At 42.6% G+C, this 24463-nt stretch overlaps 1 protein-coding gene across 13 annotated transcripts in view; it reads right to left on the bottom strand.

Moving 5' to 3' along the window:
- Positions 1–24463, bottom strand: part of dnmt3aa (DNA (cytosine-5-)-methyltransferase 3 alpha a) — a 516733-nt gene that overhangs the window by 347978 nt on the left and 144292 nt on the right. The gene's annotated exons all lie outside the window — the stretch shown is intronic.

The following is a 24463-nucleotide window of genomic DNA, read 5'->3' as shown; positions in this document are numbered from 1 at the left end:
GGCATTTTCGGAATTTCTTTTGAAACCTCCAGGGAGCAGTGTGGGGCATCGTTAAAGCTGGTAAAATTAGGGACAATTTTTTACTGCATCGGCTGGTTCAGAGTTACATCACTGTACGCTCTTGCATTGGTTAGCAATCAGAGGGAAAAAAGCACAGCATTTACTCTCCAATCAATAAATTCCTGTTTTATGTTCAACAAATTTCAAACTTTGGGGAAGGCAGTGAGATTGCGCTTTAGTTGTATATTCTTTTTGAGATTTACTTGGTAAAAAAATTGATAACATTAACAAGTGAGCAAGCGAAACACCTATTTGAAATCATTCCCAATGTAGGAAAACACCAATGACATTGATTTAAGCTAATTTTTTTTAAATCCTGAAAATAACTGATGGAAATAGGCACACAATAAAAAAAATAAAATGTTCATGTTACTTTACATTCCCGAGTAAAGCTTCATAGATATAAAACTAATATTCACAATATGTACCCATCACTACACAGTGCTTGGAGGAAACTAATTACCTAACATTTTGTGATTTCGGTACTCCAGCGAGAGAGCTATATTAATTTAATTGAATCATGCTTAACAGGACAGACACCCAAACCTGCCCCATAGGACATATAACTAGGGCAGTACAGTATAATAATTTGCAAGCAACAAAATAGTTTTACCACACATGGGTGGAGGGGCAAATCAATGAGGACACAGAGTGATTCATGTTTGGGATTAAGTAAACAGAGCAGTCTGGAAAGCTGGTGTCTGTCAGCAGAGCAGTTGTTTCTTGGTGGTATTTTATCAAGGTGGTGCTTGGGGCGGCACAGTGGTACAGTGGTTAGCACTGCTGCCTCACAGCGCCAGCGACCCGGGTTCAATTCTGCCCTCAGATGACTGTGCGGAGTTTGCACGTTTTCCCCGTGCCTGCGTGGGTTTCCTCCAGTTTGCTCCAAAAGTTGTGCAGGTTAGGTTGATTGGCCATGGTAAACTGACCCTTAGTGTCAGGGGGATTAGCAGGGTAAATACATGGATTTACAGGGAAAGGGTCTGGGTGGGGACTGGTGTTGGTGCAGCCTGAATGGGTTGAATGGCCTCCTTCTGCACAGTAAGAGTTTTAACAACACCAGGTTAAAGTCCAGCAGGTTTATTTGGTAGCAAATGCCATTAGCTTTTGGAGCGCTGCTCCTTCGTCAGATGGAGTGGATATCTGCTCACAAACAAGGCACACAGAGATACAAAATCAAGTTACACCAGCTCTACAGCAAATGCCGCAGCCTGGAAACCAAGATAGAATCCATATTCTCAACTTGCGCTCAGGATGCAGACCAGCTGCGAAGCTCTGCCAAGCAGACGAGACAAAGGAAGTACACCACCTACATGCACACCAAAAACAGGAAACTTGAGAAACTCGGCATCACCACCAGCAAAACGGCATCTCCACATCACTCCTTCTGCACTGCAGGGATTCTATGTAATCAGTTGATTCACTTATTGGATAGCATGGGTTTGTCCACAAGGGTGAACAAAGCCTCCTTGAGGTTGTGGGGTGGTGTGGATGGGGCCTAGGAAAATGATTTGACTGAGGGATGTGTCTGAGCCTGTTAAGTATCACATGTGATTGCTGCAATTGCTGTTATCCACGTTAAAATAAATCCCTGGCAGTTCTGCATAATGCTCAAAAAACACAGCCATTTCTGTGAATAACTCTCATATAATTTGAATTCAGGCAGCCTCATGTGATAACTTTAAAGTTATAAAGACTGTGGCAGAAAGTATCCCCTCCCCCAAATCATTTTCACAGGCTTCTTCTTCCAGTACCCCGTCCCGCACAACCTGCCTGCTCCCAGGCGGCTCTGTTCATCCTGCTCGTGCCCCAATTCATGTTCACACCAATGCAAGTTAATCGAGTAATTTGATAAGCTCCCAAAAGGAAACAAGCCCTCTATGGACGCATGTGGCATTAGAACTCAAACCGTAGTATCAGGGTCAATCAGATTGACCATTTGTAGATACCAAAAACTTTTGCCCTTCCCAAACCAAACTGTTGCTGGAGGGAATCCCATAACTGCCTCATCTCACATGAAAAAAACTGGGGGATTCACTAAAGGCCTCTTGATGCCAAGAGCCAAAAGTCCAAACTAACCTCGAAAAAGTTAAAAATTACCCAAGTTATTTGAGTACTTTTGTGATATGCAAGGTCATTTATTGATTGAGGCTAATGTGAATGCATGCCGTACAGAGTTAATATTCACCAATTTTTTTGTGTTGAATGGTGATTATAAGAGGAAACATAACACTTAATGTAGATTTTACAAATTTGCTCTCCTGACTTTCAGCTTAGTGCAGTCAAGAGTTCATGCTGAGAATTTGAACATGGAGATAGATGGGCTGCACAGGATATTTTGTCCACCTTAAGTTTAGTAAAATCCTGTTGGATTCACTTATCTTGGACTCTAATTCCAAATATCTTTAATTCACATTCTGAGTTCTGCCAATTTGTTATTCTCTGATTAAAATACTTCAACTTTATAAGCGTAGGCTCCATTTTCAATTGTAGAGAATAACATCAATGGTATGTAAGACTGACCTGATAGGGTTAAAGTTAAAATTCACATGCTCTATTTATTTTAATAATAATCTGAACCAGCTGACTAATTCTGGGGATTTATTCAGTTCTTTTCCATTGTTAACTAGGCCATGAACAAAATTATCTTTTTACACTTCCAATTACAATTTTTTCTGCCCAATTCTCTACAATATTCTGCCTGAAAGCCAAGGTTACAAAGTCACTGTGGCCCAGAGACAGATCAATATTCAGGAATATGACGTGATTACTGTTCAAAATCTGGGAGTATTTACGCGCAAATCACCAAGTGTAGCTCGGTAGCACCACGACTGACAAGCTAGCTGAGTCCTGAAGGCCCTTTATGTTAGACTTAGTCTAAGAATATCCTCCATCATGTTGTACGGCACTACTACTGTGCTAAATGAGATGTGTTCTGAGTCTATCTGGCAACTTAAAACTGGGCCTCCACGAGGCACGGAGGAACTGCAGAATTAATCTGTGATCTCATGACCCAGCAACTCCCTCACTCAACTATTGCCATCTCGCCAAGAGATTAACTCTAGTTCAACAAAGAACGCAGGAGGGCAAGCCAGGGGCAGCACCAGGCGCACCTAAAAGTGAGCACTGTGCAAGACAGGACAACTTGCATACAAACAGCAGAAGTAGCAGGCAATGGACAGAGCCAAAAGATCCCGCAACTGATCAGATCAAAGCTCAGCCATCTTCAGCAACTTTATCAATGATCATCCATCATCAGGTCAAAAGTGGACATGTTAACTGATGATTGGACAGTGTTCAGTACCATTTGCAATCTCTCAGATACTGAAGCAGACTGTGTCCATATGCTGGAAGATATTAACAACATAAGGTGGCACAGTGGCTCACACTGCTGCCTCACAGAGCCAGGGACCCGGGTTCAATTCCAGCCTTGGATGACTGTGCAGAGTTTGCACATTCTCCCCGTGTCTGTGTGTGTTTCCTCCAGGTGCTCTGGTTTCCTCCCACAGCCCAAAAATGTGCAGGTTAGGTGGATTGGCCATGCTAAATTGCCCCTTCGTGTCCCAAGATATGTAGGTTAGATGGATTAGCCATGGTAAGTGTGTGGGGTTATGAGGAAAGGGTGGATGGGTAAAGTATTGTCAGACAGTTGGTGCAGACTCAATGGGCCAAATGGCCTCCTTCTGCACCGTAGGGATTCCATGATCTCACAGGCCTTGGATGATAAGTGACAAGTAACATCCACGTCACACAACCGCCAATAACATCCTGAGAGTTACCACTGACCAGAAACTTAACTGGACCATTTATATAAATACTGTGTCTACAATAGCAGTCATGATGTGGAGATGCCGGCATTGGACTGGGGTAAACACAGTAAGAAGTTTAACAACACCAGGTTAAGTCCAACAGGTTTATTTGGTAGCAAAAGCCACACAAGCTTTCGGAGCTCTAAGCCCCTTCTTCAGGTGAGTGGGAATTCTGTTCACAAACAGAGCATGTAAAGACACAGACTCAATTTACATGAATAATGGTTGGAATGCGAATACTTACAACTAATCAAGTCTTTAAGAAACAAAACAATGTGAGTGGAGAGAGCATCAAGACAGGCTAAAAAGATGTGTATTGTCTCCAGACAAGACAGCCAGTGAAACTCTGCAGGTCCACGCAACTGTGGGGGTTACAAATAGTGTGACATGAACCCAATATCCTGGTTGAGGCCGTCCTCGTGTGTGCGGAACTTGGCTATCAGTTTCTGCTCAGCGACTCTGCGCTGTCGTGTGTCGCGAAGGCCGCCTTGGAGAACGCTTACCCGAATATCAGAGGCCGAATGCCCGTGACCGCTGAAGTGCTCCCCAACAGGAAGAGAACAGTTTTGCCTGGTGATTGTCGAGCGGTGTTCATTCATCCGTTGTTGCAGCGTCTGTGCAGACTATGCAGACGCTGCGACAACGGATGAATGAACACCGCTCGACAATCACCAGGCAAGACTGTTCTCTTCCTGTTGGGGAGCACTTCAACGGTCACGGGCATTCGGCCTCTGATATTCGGGTAAGCGTTCTCCAAGGCGGCCTTCGCGACACACAACAGCGCAGAGTCGCTGAGCAGAAACTGATAGCCAAGTTCCGCACACACGAGGACGGCCTCAACCAGGATATTGGGTTCATGTCACACTATTTGTAACCCCCACAGTTGCGTGGACCTGCAGAGTTTCACTGGCTGTCTTGTCTGGAGACAATACACATCTTTTTAGCCTGTCTTGATGCTCTCTCCACTCACATGGTTTTGTTTCTTAAAGACTTGATTAGTTGTAAGTATTCGCATTCCAACCATTATTCATGTAAATTGAGTCTGTGTCTTTACATGCTCTGTTTGTGAACAGAATTCCCACTCACCTGAAGAAGGGGCTTAGAGCTCCGAAAGCTTGTGTGGCTTTTGCTACCAAATAAACCTGTTGGACTTTAACCTGGTGTTGTTAAACTTCTTACTGTGTCTACAATAGTAGGCCAGAGGTTAGGAACTCTGTGGTGAGTAACTCCAGAAAGCCTGTCCACCATGTACAAGGCACAAGTCAGGTGTGGAATACTCTCAACTTGCCTGGATGAGTGCAGCTTTAACAACACTCAAGAAGCTCGACATTATTCGCGACAAGGCAACCGGCTTGATTAGCTCCTGATCCACCACCTTAAACATTCCTTTTCTCCACCACCGATGCACAGCGGTAGCAATGTGGACCATCTACAAAATGCACAGCAGCAACTCATCAAAACTCCTTCAATAACACCTACTAAACACGCAACCTCTACCACCTAGGGCACAAAGGCAGCAGATGTATGGACACACCACCACCTGCAAGTTCCCCTCTACACACCATCCTGACTTGGAACTATGTAATCATTCCTTCTCTGCTGCTGGGTAAAATTCTGGAACTCCCTTCATAATAGCGCTGTGAGTGCACCTACCCACCGGTTTAAGGTGGAACCACCAGCCCACCACCTTCTCAAGGACAACTGGGGATGGGTAACAAATTCTGACTTTGCCAGCAATGCTCACATCCCAAATCAAACAAATCTTTCCCTTGAGAATGTGATTATTTATGGTCTTTGGGAAGAGTGTGTAAAAAAAAATGAAGATTTACTTTGCCATTGATAGTCTTCTGGGGCTCCGTAGAACAGCTGCTTTTTTGTCAACAGGCTAAGAATATTTATAATGCATGTATGGTGCATGTTGTGGGCAAAGACAAATTTTGCACGGGGCATTAGTCTGCCTGATTGCATTTGGAAATGACCTAACAGCTGATTGAGGTGCGAGTCCTGGACGTCTTTGCAGAACCTTTACAAAGATGGTAGGTGGCACAAATAATGTGCATACACCGCACCCCTGGATGGCAGCATTTCTCGGCCCACATGTTTGTGAAAAATCCACTTGAGTGCATTTTGGCATCATAGCAAAATGACATGTTGCTGAATTTAATACACATTGCTGAATTTAATAGAAACCAATTTATTTTTGAATGTTCAAAGCATTCCTGCACATCAACATGTTTCTGCTCTAGAAGGATATTACCTCACACAACACAAAAGTTTCAAAGGTGCCATTTGAGAGCTGGTGTTTTGTTAAATAATTTAAAGGGCATTGGAAAATCTGAGCTTAGAGGTTCTCATATTTTTCATACCAATATGAACACAAAATGGCAGTGCAAATATCACACTTACTGTTCAGTGCAGCTATCAAGTTGCCTGAAAGTAAACAACAATGTGTTGGCAGAATGTCTGGCACTAATTCACTTCCCACTCAGTTCACAATGACAAATTTAGAGAATAATTTGCATTTTTACAAGGAAAAATGGGTGGAATTGAGAACACCAAAAAAATTCCCTGAATACTATATAAGAAAATTAGATAATTTTTCCGTCCTAGTAAACTGCTGGGTCTGATCTGAGTTACGGGAGGAAATATGATTCATTCATCTCCAGCAAAATGGTGCCAAGGCACGAGGTAGAGCCTTTTGCCTGCAAATATGTGTGGGGGGGGGGGATATGTGTGAGCTGACAATGGGTATATCACTCAAGAGAAATGCGCACTTTATAGCCTGTGCACAGCACTGCAACCTTTTACCATAACTGCTGTCCTTATGACCCCTGAAAAAGGGGAAAACACTCCTCGAAACTCAGTATATACATTTGGAATTAAAGCTTCAATAAGCATTTTTTTTAACTTTATGCTTGTGGCACAAATAAATTCCAACCACCTTTTCACAAAACCAATTCTCAGCAGGCATTGTAATTCGAGTTTGTTCCATTTTATGTCAAACAAACTGCAACAGAAGTGATAAAGTCATGCATTTGAATCAAACACACAAAATCAAAAAACAAATACTATACGGAAAACATACCTTTGCTGACAAGCACCAGAACAATTTAATGCGATATTATTTGTTACTAACATCAATGCTTTCCTCTGGATCACTCCAACAGAGTCCTGAAAAGTTGTAACCAATGTTTGTTGAATTGCAGCAGCTTGCTTCCTCTTACTCTGTCCTATTCACTACAATTTTTCAAAATGTATTTTGCTTCGGTGAGAAACAACATCAATGGGCAGAATAACCAAACCTCAGCCAACAACTGCACATTCTCGGAGATAGTCCCATGCTACAAGCCCAATATTTTCAGTTATATAAATAATGTAAAAAAATTGTTTCCTGAGGTAACTAAGGAACTATTTGCTAATGAGACAGTTTTTTTCGAGATGAGTCAGTGGCAATTACTGGTGCAGGCTGCCTTGTGGCAGCTCTGATCCCCACAGAGCAGTGTTGGGCAACCTGCGGTCCGGGAGCCATGTGCAACACTCTGGGTTCTGAGTACGGCCCACGAGACATTTCGATGATTATTGCCCACGCGCAGAGTTGCAATATTCTACTGATTTCTGATAGCATAGCGTTTTTTCCTCCTGGTATGACTGAAGTGATATGCACATAAAGCAAGGGCAAGTGAAGTGAGGTGTGTGCCGATTGCATACAACATTGAGAACCTTGCGTTCGCTCTGCGTCCAAAGTGTAAATATTCCTTTGTTTTCACCATTTGAAGTTGATGATAGTTCTATTAATATGCAAATGATTAAGCATTTTCTATAATTCATTATGAAATATTTGGCATGTACTAAATGTATTTAATCTTATTCATGGGGTCATGGTTAATGAACAAGCCTGATTTCAATTTTGTGGCCCAGAGATGAAAAGGGGCCACTCACGCGGCCCACTCACTAGCCTAGGTTGCCCATCACTGCAGCAGACAGATCCTCTGGGGAAATAAATTGAACAGCAACAAAATGCAACCCCACTAGTAGGATGGGAAGAGCAAAGCCATAATTATGGCTCTTGCACATAGCCCCTGGAGACTAGTGCTGGCAGAGTCATGGGAACAGATAGTTGGTTCATCCTCTCATCTAGAGGATGGTATGTGTTTGGGCAGGCTGGCAGAAGTACTTGAATAATCAGACCATTATTTTAAAAAATGAAGAAATCTTTCCTTCCTATGGCAGAATCAAATGACTGTGAATAAAGCCATGAGACACCTGTTACTTGTTAAACTTTATTCTCTCAATTTTTCTTCTCTTAATTGCCTCAAAAATCCACTCCTGCTACCATCCTCTCTTCTGTGCGAGGGCTTTTCCTGCAGTTCGTTCCATTACTTTACATTATGGTGCATTCAGTGGAAATACAATTCTGATCAGAATGTGCTTTATTAGTGAATAACATTAATTATTTGAGCAAAAAGGATGATTCTGTCCTCAGTACGTGGCTACTTTCATTGCACCAGCTGTCCTGAAAAGGTGGCAAAACATTGCAGTCCTTCCATGATTACTCCCGCCAATGGTGTCAGATAGGGAATTCCAGGATATTGCAGTTAATACATGGATCTGGCAAAGGTTGTTTACATGGTGCAGAGAAGAAGCACGGTTTCTGTGGTATGTCCTATGCTTTCCTCATGGCTGGAGTCCCAATGGAAAAATAGCTAACAAAACTCACAACCTTACACAAGCAGACCTTCCTGAATGACAGGAAACTATTCTTAAAATAACCACCATCCGAAGAGGAGGCTGTCGATTTGCTGCTCTCATTAATATAAATGGAAAAATATAATGGCCTAGATATTGCAAAAGTGGAGCATCTTGCAGGGCAGAATTTACTGGTCACAGCAGTGGCTCTGTCCACTGGCCAGAACAATGAGGGTAAGCCCGCTGTGGCTGTTTCTGGAATTGTATGGCCATCATATGATTAACTGCCTGGCTTTGGTTGGGGCTTCCAAGCCTTTAAGGACGGAGTTTCTACCTTCAAGAGATATTGGACCAGTCACAATGGAGGAGGCCTCAGAATAGAGCTCAGTGTATGATTAGTCAGGCCAGTACCAGCTGGGATGGGGAGTAATTTAGACGTAAGGGTGGGGCTTTGTGAGAGGGGTTTTCCATGTGCCACAGGGTGCCCATTGAAAGCCCCGCCCCGCCCCAGGTTTACAGGGATACTGCCAGCTCTTACAGAACTGCAACCCTGCATGGAACAACGTTTCCCCAATCACCCACCACACTCACATGCCCCACAAAGGGAAAAGCCAGTAAAACGTGGACATGAAGGGTACGAGTCAAACTTGTCCAAACTGGCCTTGGGGATTTTGAATTGGAACTCCAGCATTGCTAGTGCCACCAGGGTTAGTGATTTTTACTGGGATTTGAAACTTTGAACTGGGTTTTTCCTTTTGGGATCAGTGACGGCAGGATCCTCTGGGTGGGAAGGACGTTCTTGACCTTCCCACCCCTGACTGAATTGGAGGGAGTCAGGGAGGTGACAGGCGCTCTACCCGCTGCCTTCCCTCTCAATTCTGTGGTTCCACCGTCTCACAATCCCCTCCCGAGGGCAGAATCAAATTCCGTCCACAGTGTTCAGCATTAAGTTACAGATTTCCCTGCACCCTGCAGCTTGAAAAACTTTTGTCCTTTAAATTGTTAGAAGTGCAAGTTGATGACAAGGGCAAACGGGCCATTTGAATAGTGAATAGGGGAACAAACAGTGTATTACCTTAACCAGCAGGATTTAAGAATTGAGAAAGAAACAAGAGAACAATGGAGAAGAAGGGTGAATCAGAGAGTATCAGGTACAGAAATAAGAAGGAGGAAAGAAAGACTGGGCTACGAGAGGGGGAGAAGAGGCCAAAAGGAAAAGTAAGATTTGTTTTAAAAGTTTCTATGAAGAATTTACCACAGATAGGAATGAGATCTACAATTTAAACTGCTCTCTGTTTGGGCCAGAGAGGTTGATTGGCTTTGGATAAATAATAGTAATGTCATTACAAGGGTACTTGCATTGTGAAATACTGCATTATTGGAATACTCTTCTACAGTGAGTTTAATTTGAGTTTAATGTGCTTATCCAGTAAGTTCTTAAAAATAACAGGGAGGTGGAGGGAAAACTGCCGTTTGTGTAAGACTAACAATAGAATGGTGTAAATCAGCCAACAAGCTACAGAGATTTGCAACTCAATTTGCATCTTTTCTTTACCCGAGTGTTCTGGCTGATTTGTATATTAATAAAAGAGTGCACTGCGAACTCACCATTATTTTCCAAGTAAAATTTGAGCCCATGTTGTCAAAGCAGTCCAAATTCCAATGAGTTTTTCCTCACATTTCCCTTTTCCTCATTTAATTACACAAGTATCCCAATGTTCTGTTCATAGCAATATAAATACTGCAATGTCTCCACTTGTGAAATGTCAATCAGGACTCTTCATTCTCCTTTTCACCTTTGTAATAAATGGCCTCACTCGACAGTTCAGTGAATAAATTATTTACCAGCATTGTAACCTGGGCATTTAAAGGTTAACTGGTGGCACCATAAAGCAAGGCCATAAAAACGTCAGGCTCCGCTGAGAGAAATGTCATATTGCAATAAATTTTCTGAAAGAAATAACTAGTGGTTGGGGCCCGAAACAAATGCACTTGTCCAGTTTAACCACTTCCCTCAGGGGCTAATGACATGTTGTGTCATGAATTAACTAACTCAGTCCCTCACACACACACAATTCTGTACTTAATTCTGTAGGAATGGAATTTCATACTTCTGTACTTTTGTATAATGCTTCATTTTACCCAGCATATGACGTAATTTATATCTGCTGTTGCCAGTGGCTGAAAGGGAAAAAAATGTTTATACTGAAAGTATATCAAATGCAGATTATTTTGAAGTTTGGATCTGACACTGGATCTAAACCTAGAGTTATGCATTTTTCCTTTTGTCATACAGATGCATATCAAATTCTATGGCCCTGTTTTAAAAAGGATGGGGGGGGGGGGGGTGGGCAGGGTGGGGTAGTACAATGTCACTATAAATCAGCAAGAAATGTGTGTCAACATTTGTAGCTGAGTCTCTGTGGCAATAGTTCAAAGCACAGTGGGGAAAAAACTCTCCAGAATCCTCACCGTGTTGCTAAGGAGGCTTTGAGCTTAAACTACAACAGGCTTTCTTGTCTGGCTACAACATACTGGGGGATCAGATGGAAGGGACCATAAAACAGGATTTCACTCACAGCATTACTATCCTGAGGTCTCATGCAGATCAGTCGACACAATGAGGGAGTGTCCAAAAGCAGAGGCGTAAAGAGCCACTCACAAATAAAGTTGTCATATAAAAGCAAGTTGCTGTCATTTCTCAGGCCAGTTAGCTAACGAGCTCATCCACCCCCTACCCTTGCTCAAATGGCAGATGTGGCACAACATTTGCACCATCTCGCAACCTAGCATGAGGTAGTACGGAACAATCTCAATTCTAACTCACTCCCAAAGGAACCACCCCACTTACTCCATCCACAGGGGACACGACACAGATAGAGTAATATGAGGTTTGAGAAGACACACACTCACACATTCTGTCGCTAAGAGAAACAATGAAAAATGGCATTATTGGCTTAAAGGTTGCAGAATCATTAAGTTAATTTCATCTTTGCTTGAAGGGTACCTCTGAAAGGCGAAATGTAAGCTCACAACTGATCAAAGGGCTGACATCCATGAAAGCTGAAATAATGCAGACAGAAATCTTGCAATATTGCATCACTGTGTGATGCACATGTCAAATATTATTTAAATAGGAGGCTCCACCAGGTGTGTGTCTCCTGGATGAGTGTTACCAAGGGGCAAAGTCATTTTAATAGGGCATCTTTAGGTTTGTGACACCCCTGCTCTAGCTTTGCTTGAAGTTAGACTTCATAGAATCATAGAAGGAGGCTATTCGGTCCATCGCGTCTGCACCAACCACAATCCCACCCAGGCCCTATCCCCATAACCTCATGCATTTACCCTAGCCAGTCCCCCTGACACTAAGGGGCAATTTAGCATGGCCAATCCACCTAACCCGCACATCTTTGGACTGTGGGAGGAAACTGGAGCACCTGGAGGAAACCCACACAGACATGGGGAGAATGAGCAAACTCCACACAGACAGTGACCCAAGCCAGGAATCGAACCCGAGTCCTGCTGCTATGAGGCAGCAGTGCTGACCACTGTGCCACTTTCCTTTTCCATCATTAGGGGTCGTTAGGTAGGATGCTATGCAGTTTGCAGCAAACAACGTCCTTCAAGAATTTGGCCGTACTGTACTGTAGGGTTGTCCTGATCACTCTTCACAAACCAAGTACATGTTCTAACATTCCGTTGGTAACTTATTCATTTTTATGGGATGTGGGCGTCACTGGCTGGGCCAGCATTTATTGCCCATTCCTAACTGTCGTCCATTGCAGAAGGCATTTGAAAGTCAACCACAATTGTTGTGGGTCTGGAGTCACATGTAGGCCAGGCCAGATAAGGAAGGCAGATTTCCTTTCTTAAAGGACTTTAATGAATGAGATGGTTTTTACGGCAATCGACAATGGTTTCATGGTTATCAGTAGGCTTTTAATTCCAGATACTTTTATTGAATTTAAATTTCACCATTTGCCATAGTCTGAGTCTCTGGATTGCTAGTCCAATGATAATACCACTATACCACTGCCTCCCCCTATATATGGCACTGGCAAGGATTTCTTAATCCAGGGCAGTAGAATAAATGTCTGGTACTCTAGAGATCATTCCTCAAGTCCTCCTTCTCCTTCAACTAAATTAAGCATAGAGAAATGCCATAAAATAAAACAAACAAGAGCAGCCCAGGAAGTAGGCACTGATTTGAAAGCAGCGTGGTTCAGGAATAGTAAAGTATTTCAATCAGGAGCCTCAGTGCCACAAGGATACCATCAATAACGCTTGGGGTTTGTGAATCACACAGCCTCGTCATTCTGAGGTTGCTTTTCCTTCAGGAAATTTCTGAAAATTGCTGATATTTTCCCTGCTTAACATTACATTAGGAACCTGCTCAAGGCATTGTGTCTTGCAGTTTTCCTGTAGCTTCGAAGCAGGTGGTAGTATAAAAGGTAATGACCATTGAGATAACTACTTCCATGGTCAAGGTTAGAGGTCAGGTTGCAGCAGGTGGTACAGCACAATGACTGCCTTCCCGCTGAACCTGAGTTTGACTAGAATTCCCTGTGGGCATTTGCTGAGAATGGAACTCCACAGATAATGCCTTGAATGGGTGTTGCTCTTCTATTTCCTTTTATTCAAGTCTTCTGTCTTTAGAAAACTGGAGAAGGACAACCCAGTGCAGTACCCACTTTCAATTTCAAATAGCTGCGACCAAAAACACAGAACTGGCTGAAAACCTTGGTGATAATGTCTGTTATACATTGGGAAGATAAACACAATGCACAATTGGTGTCAAAAACAGAATGTTTGGCGGCACGGTGGCAATGGTTAGCGCTGCTGTCACACAGCACTAGGGACCCAGGTTCAATTCCAGCCTCAGGTAACTGTCCATGTGGAATTTGCACGTTCTCCCCATGTCTGTGTGGGTTTCCTCTGGGTGCTCCGGTTTCATCCCACACTCAGAAGATGTGCAGAATAGGTTGATTGGCCATGTTCAACTGCCCCTTAGTGTCAGGGAGATTAGCAGGGTAAATACATGGGAATACGGGGATAGGGCCTGGGTGCGATTGCTGTCAGTTCAATCTTGATGGGCCAAATGGTCTCCTTCTGCACTGAAGGAATTATATGTCATAAGAAGATTCACTCCAATCCCACTGACATAAAAGTGAGCATTTAAACACTCACATTCTATGAGAGAGTCATTTCCAGTACGAATTCTGTGAAATTCTATGAAAATTTCCCAGCCCCAGCAAATTTGCTTCACGTCAGTGGGAGCATTCCTGCGAGTAATAAGTTCCATCATACTGCACAAAAGTAATCTCTATGTCCCACCACCTTCTGTGTTGCCTATCTGATCTTTTTCTGGTGACTATCTGAGGTCTCTGGGTAGTCTCAATTCAGTTATCAGTAAACTAGGATTTGAAACTGTCACACAGGATTATACTAAAACCTATACCACTTCAGTAATGAGTAGTGAACCATATGCAGAAGCTGAACTGACGCATCTTTTTGAACTGATTCATCGATACCCAAATTTGCCCTAGGTTGAACCCGTTCTTCAAAAGAAATGACTGTGCGTGCACATGAGGTGAAAGCAGAAGTGAAACAGCCTGAATTTTATACCGGAGATGAGTTCTATTCGTTGAGGTGTGGGGAAGTGGGGGTGGGGACAAGGGTTGAGGAAAGAGATGTTGAAGCTGATGGGAGGTCTATAAAATCTGGAAAAACAGGTTTTCTGAATGACCTGAAGAATTTAACAGCAGGGTTGCTTTATTATTTATTCTGTGGACTCCATCCACAGGTAACCTGACTGACAGGTGAAAGCAGGAGGCCTGCTTCCAGAGTCCACCTGGGCACAGGGTGTGAAGAGGGCCAGGGTTCTAGATTGACAGGAGCTGGAGGAATTTCTGGATCATACTGAGATCCTCCAGTTGTGATTGTGGGGGAAGGTGGTGGTCGGGGGAACAGATTGTGATCAGGGGTTCGAATGGCCTCCTTCTGCACTATAGGGATTCCAAGATTCTATGATTTAAGTATAATCATGTCTACCTTCATTTTAACAGTCATTTTGTTTTGAATCTCAGGTGGGTGTGTTTCCCAGTCATTGGGAAACTTGGCAGCTGGAAGTGTTGAATATGTGAGTAAATGCCTTTACAGCACTGCTTGTGGACCAGGTGGAGCTGAAGTGTTTCCACCATATCCATCTCACCTGCACATCTTTGGACCAAAGAGTTTCCTGCAAATAGACTGGTCACCCATTCATCATCCCAAATGCGCTAAAACCAGAAGGGTACAGGTTTAAAGCGGGTTTTCCAGATGTTTTGCATATTAACCTCTGACATGAGCCCAGTTCACCCATTTTTGGGAGGGAAGAATTGACTCAAAGTTTTTCCTGTCGTGAAGACAGAACCAAGTGATAGTGGAAAGTCCTCAGCAGAGTAGAGTGCAGAACAAGTAGTGGTTGGTTGGGCAGGACAGAGGGTAATAGGAAATTTCATCATAGGAAATTAAATAGGCTACATTATTAAGTACTGAGAAATAACAAAACATAATCACAAAAATGTAAACTTCAACATACTGTGTATTGCATAATATTTCCTGTCATATTAGAGTGACATGTATAATCAAGGTGGCTAATTGTCTCTCTGTAACTTTGCTTTGTCAGATCGTATGTATAGATGCAGCATTGCATCAAAAGTAGAGATCTTCTAATTAACAGTTTTCCACTGGTAATTTAGTGATAATTGTGCATCCTACAGCTACTGAGAAAGTGGGGGTAGGGATAGGGAGAAAATGAATTATAACTCTGCAACTGTCTATTTGCAAATTTGTGTCTTATCTCCTTTGATGGAGTCAGGCAATAAATTCAACTTTCCTGCCAGGCTAATGCTGAGTAGCCTGGCAGGAACCCTTCTGGTTTTAGCGCATTTGGGATGATGAATGGGTGACCAGTCTATTTGCAGGAAACTCTTTGGTCCAAAGATGTGCAGGTGAGATGGATATGGTGGAAACACTTCAGCTCCACCTGGTCCACAAGCAGTGCTGTAAAGGCATTTACTCACATATTCAACACTTCCAGCTGCCAAGTTTCCCAATGACTGGGAAACACACCCACCTGAGATTCAAAACAAAATGACTGTTAAAATGAAGGTAGACATGATTATACTTAAATCATAGAATCTTGGAATCCCTATAGTGCAGAAGGAGGCCATTCGAACCCCTGATCACAATCTGTTCTCCCGACCACCACCTTCCCCCACAATCACAACTGGAGGATCTCAGTATGATCCAGAAATTCCTCCAGCTCCTGTCAATCTAGAACCCTGGCCCTCTTCACACCCTGTGCCCAGGTGGACTCTGGAAGCAGGCCTCATCACCGGGCAAGTTTCCAAGGCCTAGCAATGAACACGGGCTGTGCAGTTTCATCGTGATACGCATATGCGTCTGTGTTGCGGAAGCAGTACGAACTCCAGGATCATATATTGGTAGGATCCTTAATAATACAGAGCTGAATAAATATGTTTGCTGATTCTAAAATCTCAAGGGAATTTGATGAAAGATTACTTTCTTAATTATTCTTTCAGTCAGTACATTCAAAGCGGTGGAAGGACATGAGCTTCAGGATTTATATCCAGCAACAGTGAAGGAACCAAAATATGTTTCCAAGTTAGGATAGTGTGTGGCTTGGAGGGAAACTTCAGGTTGTGCTGTTCCCATGCGTATGTTGTCCTTGTCCTCCTAGGCGATAGAGTTCACAGGTTTGGAAGGTGCTGTGAAAGAAGACTTGGTGAGTTGCTACAGTACACCTTGTAAGTGGTGCATAGAGCTACTACTGTGCATTGGAAGTGGAGGGAGTGAATGGTTAAATTGGGTAATGTGGTGCCAATCAAGCGGCCTCCTTTGCCTTGAATGGTGTTGTATTTCTTGAATATTGCTGGAGCTGCACTCAACCAGACAATTAGAGAATATTCCATCACACTCTTGACTTGTACCTTGTAGATGGTGGACAGGCACTGGTTAGTCAGGGGGTGAGTTATTTGCATCAGAATTCCAAGCCTCTGACCTGAGCTTGTAGCCACAGCATTTATACGACTGGTCCAGTTCACTTACTAGTCAATGAAATCATGCCCCCCCAGCTTGTCTAATTGGGGATTCAGCAATGGTAATGCCATTGAATGTCATGCGGTGGTTAGATTTTCTCTTGTCATTGCCTGACACTAGTGCAGCGCGAATGTTACTTGCTACATAGCCGGAGCCTGAATGTTGTCCAAGGTCTTGCGGCATATTGACACAAACTGCTTCAGTGTCTAAGGAATTGCAAATAGTGCTGAACATTGTGCAGTCATCAGCAAACATGCCTATTTCTAACTTTAGAATGGAAGAAAAGCTATTGATGAAGCAACTGAAGATGGTTGGGCCTAGGACGTATCCCTGAGAAACTGCTGCTTTTCTGGGTGCTGAGATGATTGATCTCCAACAGCCACAACAACCTCCCCATTGACGTCAGCTTTGCTCGGGCTCCATGATGCCACACTTGGTCTAATGCTGCCTTGATGTCAAGGACAGGCACTCTCACCCCACTTCTTGAGGTCAGCTCTTTTGCCCATGTTTGGACCAAGGCTGTAATGAGCTGAGTGCTGTGACAGAACCCAAACAGAGCATCAGTGAGCAGGTTATTGCTGAGTAAATATCACTTGATAGTATATTGACAACACCCGTCACGAGAAAAATCCCCACAGTAGCAGGAGGAAACTTTTATGGGCCTTAATTGGCTTGGAGATGAATAGGCCATCCAACGCTACCCTGCCAGGGGTAAAATACTCTTAGAGGTGAGTGAATTGGGTAGGAGATGGGCAGAGTGCTAATGGCATGGTGCCCAATATTATACCCTCCCCTCCCTGCCGTCCTATCACTGGAGGGTTGGGGCATAAAATACAGCCCAAAAAGACTGTGTTCTCCCCAACTGATCTGACTATTACATGGAAAAACTGAATTCCTTTCACTCACTTCAACGTCTCATAATTGTATCTTGGTGCATTGTCTACTATTACAGTAAAGGCATGAGCCTGAGAAGGAAGCTGAACAATCCTATTGGCAAAATTGATCTAAATGATGGCACTCGCTGCGATGAATCAGAAACTTAAGTAACATAACAAACCATATTTTGTTTGTGCGGTGAGAAAGTTACGTATGCATAAAAAAAAATCATCAAACAGCACAGGAGAGGGAAAAACAATACAAAAACATAAAACCTTTGTCACTGCTATTTGACTCCAGCTGGGGGGGAAAAAAACCTTCAGAATGTTATCTGAATTTGGTATAAAGTAAAGCCAGGTGGTGATCATGGTTTAAAAATCAAACTAAAGCAAATGCGCCCAGTTCAACTGACCCAGATAAGTATTTCAATCATTTTTGGCAGCATTCTCTGTTCTTCAAGAAATTCAAACTAGCCTGACCAAAATCTCAAGAGTTGAGCCAAGATTCCATCTGCATCATTGGACTATTACTGTGGTTATACGCTGCAGTGTAAGCTGGTGTAGTAGTTCCACACACTGGAAGGGAATAAAATTGGCTCGTTAACAATGCATACTTTTGTTTTCTGCTAGCACGTGCACATATAGATTGCCAACACATCTACAAGAAATCAAACTAATACCAGGATAGTGGTGTGTGTGTGATACATAAAGGTAGCGGGCTGAATGGGAGCAGGCATTTTAATATGGTGTATACATTCTCCAATATGAAATAAATCCCTTTTTACACCACTGTCAATTTATTTCTCCATAATGTCATGAAATTATCTGTCAGCTTCAAGTTCAAGCTGAAATCTCAAAAAGTAGATAACTAGTGGTGTGAGATTCTAACTGTTTTGAAGACTCAGTTCTAACTTTTAGGATAATGGGTCGAGGTTATTCATCTAAGGTAAGTCTATTTATAACACAAATGAGTAATATTGGTAACAAATTATGCAGGTCAAAATCAACCAAAATCATCTAGCGTCACACATTACTATTTCATTCCAGAAGTGTACAAGCCAAAAAAGGTCTGAAGCCCATTGTTGCCATTTCATTATGGGGATTGTACATCTGTTATGTATTAAAATTGTATTTTCCTTTTCTCAATGTTTAACAATGCAGCAACCAAGATAATCTGTATTCCTGTCAGCCTATAATAATGTTTCTGCATAAATACTCATAAACTATCATTTCAAAAAAGCAGATATTAACCGTGGCCACAGTGTAAGTACAACACAGAGGTCTACATATATCAAAATTTTCCTTCAGTTTACCAACCAAAGTTTGTTGCAGATTCTGTCTGTTCTTACACTGATTCCTTCTACATAAACAACCATGGGTATTAACTGAACTCACTATGGCCAGCTATGCCAACCATAATTGCCCTGACAGCACATTGCTGGACCGAGCAATGTTGTATCGAAATCTGTGAAACCACATGTTTATTCAAGATGAAACAAGAATCCAAAGCTCCAAGTTTAAATTACACAAAGCTCTTAACACACTCTCTCAGACCATTTAACTCTGCTGAATGAGTTCCTAAAGGCAGCAGGAGAACTGGCACTTATCAGCCAATCCTAATACTCCTGCATAATTACATACAGCCTACCATTTTGTCATATAGTATAAAGCAAGGAAATTATGCTAAACCTTCCTGAATCTCTCTTCAGGCCTCAGCAGAAGTACTGTGTCCAATTGTTCAAAAAGGGATGCAAGGATAAAACTGGCAACTCCAGACCAGTCTGACTTCAGTGGATGGGAAAACTATAGTTCAGGATAAAATCAATAGTCACTTAAACAAGCTCAGGGTGATTAAGGAAAGCCAGCATGGATCCATTAAGGGAAAACTATGTTGAACTGACTTGCAGGAGGTTTTGAGGAGGTAACAGAGGTTGATAAAATTGTATTGTATAGGAATTCTCAAAGGCATTTGATACAGCACTACATAACAGATACTTGAACAGATTTCTAGCTTGTGAAATAAAATGGAAAGTAAGATAAGAAATTGGCTGAGTGACAGGAAACAGAGCAGTGATAAATGGTTGTTTTTTCAGATTGGAGGGAGGTTTGTAATGGAGTTCCCCAGGGGTCAGTGTTGGGACCCTTGCTCTTCCTGATATAAATTACTGACCTGGACTGTGCTACTCAGGGCATGAATCCAAAATTTACAGCTGATATAAAGATTGGGTACACCAACTATAATGAAGATAGTCTTGAATCTCGAAAGGACATAGACATGTTGTTGGACCGGGCAGATAAATGACAGATGAAGTTCAATGAAGAGAAGTGTGAGGTGATTCATTTTGGCAGAAAGAATATGGAGACACAGTACAAAGTAAAAGATGAAACTTGAGAGGAGGTGCAGGGACAGAGGGATCCCATGTGTGCATAGGTCATTTAAAACTGGCAGGGAATGTTGAGAGAGCAGTTAATAAAGCATATGGTATCTCAGGCGTTATTAATAAAGGCATTGACCCATCTTCAGAAGTAAGGAGGTCATGCTGAGCTTGTATAAGACACTATAGTTAGGCCTCATCTGGAATAATGTATCCAATTCTGGGCAGCATACTTAAAATAGGATGTGTAGGCATTGGAGAGAGTACAGTGGGCATTCACAAGAATGATTCCAAGGAAGAAGAAATGTAGCTGTGAGGATTGACTGAAGAAATTGGGACTGTTTTCCTTGGAGAAAAGGTGGCTTAGAGGAGAGTTGTTCAAGATTCTGAGTGATATTGTTATGATCCCAGCTGGTGTTATCAATGGACAAGTCACACCCCAGAGTGGCTTGATAGATCCTAATTTTTATGTTTTGTTTTGATATATGGAAGAGGTCACAGGGGTCAGCCGATGAACTTTTAATGAAAGAATAAATTATTAAACAAGAGGAAAATGAACCATTTTAGACTACTCCTTCACCCCTCTATACCTTTACAGAGATATATCGATTCGCCAGCTATAAAATATATCTTATATCCTAATGTACTCAGCAAGTACAGAGTCTGCGTGAACTAATGGCAACTATAGTCAGACACCTCACACTCTGAAACCAAGTGACAGATGCCACCCAAAACAACTTCTACGGATTTCTCATCAATTATCACCAGACACTTATCACACTTTGAGCCAACTGGTCTCAAAGTCTTCCAACAAGCTTTTCCAATCCCCGCTCTCGAAGAACGCGCCTTGGTACTTTCTCCCAAATTACCCTTTCTCTCAGATGTCGTCACTAAGGATTCATCTCCAAGGTTTCAATCTCTCCATTCCGTGTTCCTCTCCCGTGGATCGCCACGTGCATTCACATTTGGCCACCCGCACACACTCTCAGGTATTTAGCTGTACCAGCAGAACACCACTGCCTCACAGGGCTGCAGTAAAGCATCATCAGGTCTCCTTGGATTTTCTACCTTTTAGCCCATTTCATTTTAAGTCTGCTTCCTGCAGCTCCATTTCTTTAATCCGGAGTCTCTTTGTCTGCTCCGTACTGCTACTTCACTGAACTGGACCTGTTTTCTAGATTCCTGTTTCTGGACTCCAATGTCTTCCTGAAACTTGCTCCTATCTCATTCCCTGATTTCTGGGAATTTCCTCTCTTTCTGGGAAGTCCGCTCTCTGCAGCTCCCACTCTCCTGTCGTGTTCCTTTGTGCTCTCCAGATAATGGTGTTTTCTTTTGGGTTACCTGAACCTCACTTTCGTGCTGTTTCACTTGTATTTTTATTTCCCCTCTTGCACAGGTATCAGGCTAGCTTTAAATCTAAAGAAATTGCAAAAAGCACATTGCGTAGATGCGCAGGCGCTATCTCCACACTGATAAAAATATGCTACACTGCGAATGTGTGGCCATTCTCTGGGCAACACTTGCACAGAACCCAAAGATCATGAAAAGAATGACCTGTACACGTGTGACCTTTTCATGATTGGTGCATGCAGACAGACTACTGAGGCCTAATCCCCGCTTTTTAGAAACAAAGTTAAGTATTCTTTTCTTCTAGAGACTGTAACAGTATAGACAAGATAAATAGTGAGAAACAGTTCCCACTCAAGAGTACGTCAGGAACTAGAGAGCACAGATTCAAAATAATTGGCAAAAGGAGTATAAGTAATGTGAGGAAAGCTTTTCACCCAGAGGTGGTTGGAGTCTGCAACAAACTTCCTGAGAAGGTGGTGGAGATAGGTTTGTTTGAAGTCTTCAAAAGACAATTGGATTGCTATCTTGCAAAAAGCGTTTGTGCAAGCTTACGGGGATAAGGCAGTAGGGTGCGAGACTAGATAGAATGCTCCTTCGGAGAGTCAGTGCTGGCTTAATGGACCAAATGGTCTCCTTCTGCACTTTAAAGATTCAATAATTCTGTGATTGTGGGCATTGCACCTTTGGAAAATTATCACAGCCTTGGATTGGGTGCAGAGGAGACTTATGATGATACCAGGGATGAGGGACTTCAGTTGTGTGGACAGCTTAGATAAGCTCGCATTCTTCTCCTTTAAGCAGTGAAAGTTGCAGAGACTTACATGTGGGGATTTTGTTGGACCAACCAGGGTCTTGAACATTTGTTTGGTGTGAATGTACTTGTTATTTGATGTTCAGGTTTTGCTGTATGTTGGTGTGGACTGCTTTAGTATCTCCAGAGTTGAAAATTGTGTCATCATCAGCAAACATACCCACTTCTAACCTTTAATGGAGGGAACATCATCGATGAAGCAGCTCAAGTGGCTGGGCCTTGGACACTACCCAGATGACTCACAGTCATACAGCGCAGAAGCAGGCCCTTCGGCTCACCATGTCAATGCCAAACATCAAATACCAATCTATACTAATCCCATTTACCAGCACTTGGACCATAGCCTATTGGCAATTTAAGTGCTCGTCCAAATGCTTTGTAAATGTTGTGAGAGTACCTGCCTCCACCACGCTCTCAGGCAGTACATTCCATATTTCCACTACGCTCTGGATGAAAAACTTTTCCTCAGATCCACTCTAAAGCACTTACTCCTCTCCTTAAAACTATGGCCTCTGGTCTTTGACACCTCTGCCATGGCGAAAAGATTCTTACCATCTAGCCAATCTACCCCTCTCTTAATTTTGTATAGTTCTATTAGATCTTCCCTCAGCCTCCTCTGCTCCATGGAAAACAAACCCAGCCTATCCAGTCTTTCCTCATAGCCTGAACTTTCAATCCCAGGCAACATTGTGGTGAATCTCCTCTGTATCCTCTCTAGTGCAAAAATGTACTTCCGATAGAATGGCAACCTAAACTGCACACAATATTCCATCTGTGGCCTAACCAATGTTTTATAATGTTGCGCTAAAACCTCCCTGCTCCTATATTCAATGCCCCAGCTAAGGAAGGCAAGCTTTCCATATGCCTTCTTCATCACTCTACCTACCTGTGCTGCTATCTTCAGGGATCTATGGACTTGTACAGCAAGGTCCCCTTGTTCCTTAATACTCCCTAGAGAGCTACCATTCATTGTGTATATCATACCCGTATTAGACCTTCCAATAAATTCATCACCTCACACTTAACAGGATTAAGCTCCATCTGCCATTGCTTTGCTCAATTTACTAGCTGATCAATATCAGTCTGTAGCCCAAGACTATCCTCACCATCAACAACATCACCAATTTTTGCGACATTTGCAAATTTACTAATTATACCTTTGACATTCACATCCAAGTCATTAATATTTTTAACAAACAGCAAGGATACCAGCACCAATCCCTGTGGTACACCACTGGCCATGATGTGGAGATGCCGGCGTTGAACTGGGGTAAACACAGTAAGAGTTTTAACAACCCCAGGTTAAAGTCCAACAGGTCTATTTGGTAGCAAATGCCATTAGCTTTCGGAGCGCTGCTCCTTCGTCAGATGGAGTGGAAATCTGCTCTCAAACAGGGCACAGGTTGGCTGTAGAGATTCGCATTCTAATCAGTATTCTGTAACTTGATTTTGTGTCTCTGTGCCCTGTTTGAGAGCAGATTTCCACTCCATCTGACGAAGGAGCAGCGCTCCGAAAGCTAATGGCATTTGCTACCAAATAAACCTGTTGGACTTTAACCTGGTGTTGTTAAAACTCTTACTGTGTACACCACTGGTCACAGGCTTTCAATCACAAAAACAGCCCTCCACCATCACCCTTTGCTTCCTATTAACAAGCCAAATTTTGGATTCAATTTGCCAACTTGCCCTGGATCCCATGGATTTTAACCTTTTGGACCAGCTTTCCATGTGGAACCATGTCAAAGGCCTTATCGAAACCATGTAAACCATATCAAATGAGCTACCCTCATTAATATATTTAGTCAAATTTTCAAGAAAACTCACTTAAATTAGTTAGAAAGGATCTCTCACCAACAAATCAAATCTTGCAGCAACGTCCTGGAGATGAAATGATTGGCCTCCAACAAGGACAACCATCTTCCTTTCTATGAGGTATGACTTCAACTAGTGAAGAGTTTTCCCCTCAGATTCCCACTAACATTGTGCCTCCCAACAAGCCCAAACCCCATGTTGCAGTCAACCAATAACAGCTTAAAGCAACAATTTCATGGCATTAAAATAGAAAATATTAAAGAAATGTAAATTAATTAAGCCAGTCAATCAACTGCAGACTCTTAAAACAAATAAAGCAATTGCATTATACCAAGTTGCTCTGAAAAGTTCACAACCAAAAAACCATGTAGCACAATATTCTCATTGCTTACAGGGACTGAACTCAGCTGCACCCAAACAAGCTAACAAGTAAGGAAGGACTCATAAAATAATATAATTGGAACCAGCACTTCCTTTCAAACCAATTCTCCAAATGCAACATCTCACCACATTATCATCTGTTTCCAGTGAAAAGCTGCTGGACACATTTTGTATGCTGCAGAAATATGTTGCATGTCACAT

This window comes from Mustelus asterias, chromosome 5 (assembly GCF_964213995.1).
Source record: "Mustelus asterias chromosome 5, sMusAst1.hap1.1, whole genome shotgun sequence".
Taxonomy (NCBI): domain Eukaryota; kingdom Metazoa; phylum Chordata; class Chondrichthyes; order Carcharhiniformes; family Triakidae; genus Mustelus; species Mustelus asterias.
The sequence above is the reverse complement of the archived record's forward strand: the minus strand, read 5'-3'. Positions and strand labels throughout refer to the sequence as shown.